This window comes from Podarcis gaigeae (genome assembly GCF_964106915.1).
Source record: "Podarcis gaigeae genome assembly, chromosome: 2".
Lineage (NCBI taxonomy): Eukaryota > Metazoa > Chordata > Lepidosauria > Squamata > Lacertidae > Podarcis > Podarcis gaigeae.
In genome coordinates, this window is record NC_139679.1 from 89705355 (window position 1) to 89712319 (window position 6965).

A 6965-nucleotide genomic window follows, 5' to 3' on the forward strand; every position below is an offset into this window, starting at 1 on the left:
CTTACGGGTTTTGGCGCAGAAGCACTAAATCGCGACCCGCATAGACGCGACGCTGCGGGTTGTGAACATGCCTCTTGCACGGACCACATTTGCAACCCGAGGTTCCACTGTACCGATTATTTCTTCTGTTATAACATTGGAGATTTAAAACACTATTTTTAAAAAATCAGAAGTTGAATAGATTGCAATTTGATACTGGCTTTTTAAAAAACAAGAAATTGCCTTATAATCAACATAAAGTATATACTAATGCACAATCATCTTTTGTTGCTTTCATTAGTTGTTCATCCTTCAAGTGGGTTAGTGTCTTTTGGCATATGTCTGAGGTAAATTTTACAACAGAAATCGGAAAGATATATTTTTGTAAAGACATAGCTTCAAATAAGTGCTTTCTCTCTTTGCCCTCACAATTTAAATTGACTTTCTTGTTGCACCAGTCTTCGCACCCACTACAAATACAAATGTGTGCTCCTACACACAAGCTGTTTGAGCAGAACCAATGAAAGTAACCTCCAAGCCATTTCCATAGAGAAAGCCTCAACAGGATTACAGCTGCCTCTAGTAGAGTGACCACATGAACTATAAATGAGAGCTCCCCATCTGCTTGGAAGCTGGAATCCAGTAGGCATATACATTTATATCTCACTTTTCCTTCAAGGTAGCAAATATAGTTTCCCCCAATCTTATCCTCAAACCCTGTGGAGCAGGTTAGACTGTGAGAGAAAATTGTGCAAGGTCACTCAGAGAACTTAATGGTGGAGTGAGATTTTCAACCTGAATCTCCCTCATTCTAGTCCAGCTCTCTGACAACTGTACCAAATTTGCCTACTTGGTACCCTTATGACTGCACCCCCAAAGGTGCACTGCTCCATTGTCTCCCAAGACAGATAGATGTCAAAAAGCTAGAAGCTGACTCAAACCTCTAACAAGCTCATCCTGCTCCATGTTAGCTTTGGGGTGCTTTGAGAACAGAACAAGATAGTTCTTAATGAGATTGCAGCACAGGTGTGCCCTTTGCACACATGAAGTATCAGGCTGTACTTTATCATCATTCACTCGTATTCACTGCAACTCTGCCAATAGCACATATCACTCCTTTCCAATCTGCTGTCTAATTGCCTGAAACAACTTGTGTATGTTCAAACTGCTGTTCTGCTTTTATGCATAATCCACCTCTTGGGAGATGCCATTCTGCTTCTTTCAAAGCCTCCATGGACCTAGGTTGCTACTGTTTAGGCTGCTGGCTTGAGTTCTTAAACATGTTTTATGCCTAATTACACTTAAGAGCTCTCTCCCTTGCTTTTCCTTTTCAGTAAGTGATAGGTTTACTCTTGTATATCCTAAGGAGACAAGTTGATTTATATTTTGGTGGCTTGTAAAGAGCCCCTGTTTTCATTTGTTAAGTTGAATTGGCCAGTGAAGCTCTGTCTTTGAAGGGTGGGTCTTTCAGAAGCGATTGATTTCTTAACTTCTAATGGCGTTTCTTTTGGTGGAATACCAATATCGTAAAAGATAAGTAAACTCAAAAAGACTTTTATTCTATAAATCACAGTCAAAATTTAGAGGGCCATATATGTAACTTAGAAAGTGTGAGATTGTGACTCCGCTCTTCAGAATCTCATTCACCACATAATTTGGCATCCTAAGAGTTTTTTCCAAAATGTATCTAGACTTTGATTGTGGAGAAAATACTGGAGGTCTGCTAATGTTATATCTTGACAAGTAAGAAGTTAGAGGGACAAGTAAGAAGTTAGAGGGAAAGGATGTTAGAGGGAAAGGAAGACAAGGCGTGACTTTCACTAACCAATAAATCAAGTCTTCCATATCCTGCTCAGCTGTTTGTTTCTCTCCACTCCCTGCCTTAGTTTCCGTTCATCTTCCACCCCACTTAAAACCACCTTCCCATTAATTCCACCATCCTTGATCCATTTTTATTAAAAACAATCCAAACAAAGGAACAAAACAAAAACAGTTGCTGAAAAGAGGAGTTCCGAATTAAAGGTTCTTAAGGTCAGAACCTGAAATGGATAGCGCACGGCCCCTGGTACATATATTTGTATCATTTTTCTTTCTGTCTTTTTTCAACAAAAGCAATGGCTAAAGCTTTTATGATTTTCAGAGTGGTGATATGTGTAACAGTGAGAGAGTGACAAGAGAGTCAAACCCTTCAGGACTAGGGATGTCTGGCAACCTTGCTCTAGGGACTGATCGCTGTAGCTATATGTTCTTCTTGAACAATTCAGCTACTTCTGTAGTGCAGAGCAAGGATGTGCTTTGAAACATTGGCTGGGAATTTTAATACAGCAATGTAGATTCAAGCATAGTTATGCCAAGAAGAGGACTGGAGGAACAGAAGGAGGCTGCATTTAAAAGCCATGCAGACCAACCCTTCAAAAAGAGAGGTGAGTTGGAACTTTCTTATTTAAAAATGCCAGGTGTTTCCCCTTCCCTTTCAGTTTTGTTTTATGCCTTACTTAAGAGCTAGCGCTATTTGCTGTGCCATCTTTGCCTGTTTCCTACCACTTCTTCCTTTACCCTCTGTCAAGTCACAACTATCTAAAGACCAAATGATAATAATACTAATCTGGAATTGTAAACTAGAAACCATATTATTTATAGATGTTCTCCACAAACCCTACATGAACATACCCTCCTACGCTTTGCTGATGAGACAGCAAACATGAGCAAACATATTTAAACATCAGGACTATACATGGGTGGGTGGGTGGGGCAGCTCAGCCTTCTGGTGTGATGTGGGCAACACAGTCTAGATCAGGCTTCCTCAAACTCAGCCCTCCAGATGTTTTTGAGACTACAATTCCTATCATCCCTGACCACTGCTCCTTCTAGCTAGGGATCATGGGAGTTGTAGGCCAAAAACATCTGGAGGGCCGAATTTGAGGAAGCTTGGTATAGATTCAAATGGGCCACAAGCTGAAAATGGAAATTAAAAGTGCAGGCAAGCAGTTGGCTCCAGATGGCACACAAGCCTGCATGTAGCACTAAGTCATGGTTTAGTGTTACAAGGATTAGATAACTTGCCTGTAAGTCCTGGAAAACTTGTTCCCTGCCTTGTAGGCCTTTTCCACCTCGCCTGGGGACATGGGGCCCTAACTGACTCCAGCTACAAATATGTAGCTGAGGCTGCTGAATTGACTCTTGGGCTGGGGTGTTGTTTGGGGGATTTTGGCTGTGGGGGTGTTGGTGTTGTTAATGCTTTTTTTGGGATCTTTATTACATATATTATTGTGATTTATGTGGATTTTTTTTCAGTTTGGTTGTGTATTTTTAATGTTTTATTTATTGTTTATGACTACTTTTGTTATGTTATCATTACATATTTTTCCATGTTGTAATCTATCTTGAGCATGTTTGAACTGTGAAAACGTGGGAAATAAATAAAATTATGTATTTATGTATGTTTAAGACATAATGGCCCTCTCTGCCTCCAGCACAGCCACAAAATGGAGATTGGAAGTTTAGATTAACCACAATGTAGTGTGTTGTCCAAACTCTAAATTGCTGTTAGTTTTAAACTGGTTAGTGGAAAGAAATCAGCTTTGTAAATTATGGTTGATTAGTTTTCCACTTACCACTTAGTCTTAACTGCAGTTTGGGTTCAGGTGACGCAGCAAGCTGTGTGGTTCATCTGAAGTGGAAGTAAACGCTTCCAAACTCATCTGCAGCCACACTGGAAGTGGAGAGAGTAGGATGTGAGCCCTACCTGCTCTGGATTAAACCCAAAACTTTCTGTATGCAAAACATGTGCCCTGTCACTAAGTTTACAGCCCCACCTGTAATCCTGTATAGTAAAGTGATGTAAATAAATAATATCAAGAATACAACTCTAGTAGGAAACCTCTTTGTGTTTCTACTCTGGGCTTCAGCAGTAGCTATCATAGGCAAATGAGGACTATTGGAGATGGGGGGGGCGTTTCCCTGAAAAAGGAGTTTTAAATTTGTGATTGTCTCAGCAAAATGTGGGCAGTTGAAGAACTGGGCAGCCAGTTCATTTGCATTTGTTGCCTCTGTTGTCCATGAGAATAAAAGTCCAGTTAATAAATGCTAAATTGCAAAGTGAGCTCATTCCAGAGCTCAGGCACTCAAGCAGAGTCTCCAATATGCTAGCCCAAATTACAGTTTTGGAATGGCTCCTATGCCTTTTTAACAGAGATCCAATATGCAGAATGTAGCAAGAAAGCTCAGCTGCAGACTGCAGTCCCAAGCCTCACCCACTAAGGATTGCATCACTTTTCTCTGTGGGACAATTTCTCTTCCAGTATTTTTGTATGTGAGGCAATTGTTAAAGATACAGGAGCTTTGCCTGAAAAGTTGGCAACATTAGTCATATACCTCATAAATGGAATGTGGAAGTGGGTCTGCTGTAGCTGCATGAATATATATTTTAATAAAGCTGTCACTAGAAACTACAAATTCTAATAACTTTTTTAAAATGTGTCAAATTTGGCCTTTCTAATGTGTATTATTTCCACCTCTCTTACTGTTTCATACCCTGCTGTTTGTTTCAATTCATCTTTGCCTTGGGGGTTGTGCTGCACTTGGGAATAAAGTTAGCTTAACATTTGGCCAGAAAGCTCTAGCTGCAAATGAATATCTTGGCAAATGTGTTTCAGATGACATCTTGTTTTCCAAATTCTGCCTTACGTGAACTATTCATCTTTATTGATATATATTTCATAAGTTTCTCCTTATGTTTCTTAATTAATATTTGAATAATTATGTTAGTTCTACTCCAGCCATCATTTACTGTCAATGCAAGATTTCTTACTAGTTCTGTTAAATAAATGCCTGCTTAATTTATATGAGAGGCTGTGGACAGCACAGGTGAATGGGGATGTTTAGTCCCTCCCCTCTAACTGCTATACACTGTTGGTGAAAGCAAGAAAATAGTGTATGTGCCAGCAGGAAAAAAAACTATTGTCCATAAGTAAGCATCTGTTAACGTACATTGTTCCCAACTCTCTCTCTAGAACAGCCGAAAGGAGGTTCCCTATAGAATATATGTTTTTTATCGAAGAGCAGTAATGATGACTTTACAAATGGCTCAAAATTCACCACAAATTATTTAGTATGTGATCTGGTGCAAAAACTTTTACTGTAGCTCTGTGCAGCTTTGCTGCAAGCTGTTCCATCCCTCCAGTCTAACAGCCCTAATTAACCAGATGGAATTTTTAAACTAATAGTATAGTAACTTGAGAAGGCTTGTATCTGATACCTTAGTTTGTAGACAAGGCTTTTTGAGAAAGGGTTCCTGCTTCCTCAGTACCTTTTGGTAGTGAAAATGATGTGATAGTCAGATACAGAGTATTAGTTAAAGTTGTGATAGGATCTTCATAAGCAATCAGCTTTAAAAGACTCAAAATAAAATTATTGTGAAGAGGGGTGCAGTGATTAATTTTGAAGGGAATAGGTGTCTGGGTTCATGCTTGGTGTGAACTCAATCTGTCCTGGAAGGCATCCAGTGTAGGGTAGACTATTGGTTGAAATACACTTTCCTTTATTATTTCATATCTACTTCCTTAACATGGAGGCAAAGCCAGAAATAGAAGGCTATGTTGTGTTAAAGTGTATTTAGTATTTTGTCACACTGCTGCAAAAACATAGTCTCCAGTAAGGATTTGGTTAATACAGATGGCTAGAATTTGTCTACCTGTTCATACCAAATTTAAATTGTGTGTTCTGGCAAACTAGTTGTCATAAATAAAACCAGTGTATAAACCTATTGCAGGATTAATTCCAATAAATTGTTTTTAAAATGTGTGGCCGGTATTTAGCTAGTCATTTGAACTAATTTTAAGGGTTTTCCCCCCATCAAACTCAATCTGTGATGAGCAGCCTGAATTGCTCAATTGGTTAGAGTGTGATGCTGATAATGCCCAAGTTTGTTGGTTTGATCCCTGTATTGCAGGGGTGCCCAAACCTTTTTCAAAGAGGGCCAGATTATTTGATGAAGTGAACATGCGGGAGGACCGACCAAAGCTGTTGAGCTTTTTTTTAGGATTGAAGTTGCTGAGCTTTTTTTAGAATTTTTTCCCAGGACATATACTGCCATGGGGGCCAAATTAGGCCCCCAAAATGAACTTTGAACATGCCTGCTGTATGGGATGACTGCATATTCCTGCATTGCAGGGGGTTGGACTAGATGATCCTCAGAGTCTTTTCTACAATTCTATGTTCTTTGTTTCTATGTTTGCATTGTCATAAGTGCATTGGATTTATTACAGTTGGCTGAACATTTTTAGATTTGATAGATTTTAATGGAAGACTTGTATGTGCTTTAACTCTGTGATCAAGGAACTGCAAGTTTTACTTTGGTTGGATCATGTGTTCCTGGGTTGTATTTGATCTGTAATAGACAACAGTGGCGTAGCGTGGGTTGTCAGCACCCGGGCAAGGCAAGTAATTTGCGCCCCCTAACCCGTGGATTTGTGCCCCCTTACCCTAACCCCCAGATGTTGCTCCCGGTGCGGCCAGCCCCCCCTGCACCCCCCATGCTACGCCACTGATAGACAAAGTATTTTTTAGCTACAGAACAAGAATAAGCTTGCTAGTATAGAACTTGTACACCTTGTTTATTGCTTATTGAAAAGATTATTTTTATTTTTATTAAGCCACACCTATTTTAAAGGCTTCTTGCATGATTAATAATAATCTTATTTCTTTTGGGAGCCTTAGAGCCTTTCAGTAAGGGCTCTTATGCAAATTCTGAAATGATATGTGCCTTTTATTCCCATTAGTATTGTTACTGGGTATTGAGCCATATATGTGCACATTACATTAACAAAAGGGACAATAAATTACACTGAGATTTAACAATTACGCAAAGGAACAATTACATAGGTGGAGGCAGTGAATAGTGGGGGTTGAATGCAACTAAGTTGTTGCACTAGGAGAAGCCAGCACAATGAATTCTCTAACAGGAGTCCTCCTGCCCCTCCTGAAAT

General features: G+C 39.5%; 1 protein-coding gene across 4 annotated transcripts in view; it reads left to right on the top strand.

The window, feature by feature from the left end:
- TMCC1 (transmembrane and coiled-coil domain family 1) overlaps window positions 1-6965 on the top strand; it is a 103391-nt gene that overhangs the window by 57392 nt on the left and 39034 nt on the right. The gene's annotated exons all lie outside the window — the stretch shown is intronic.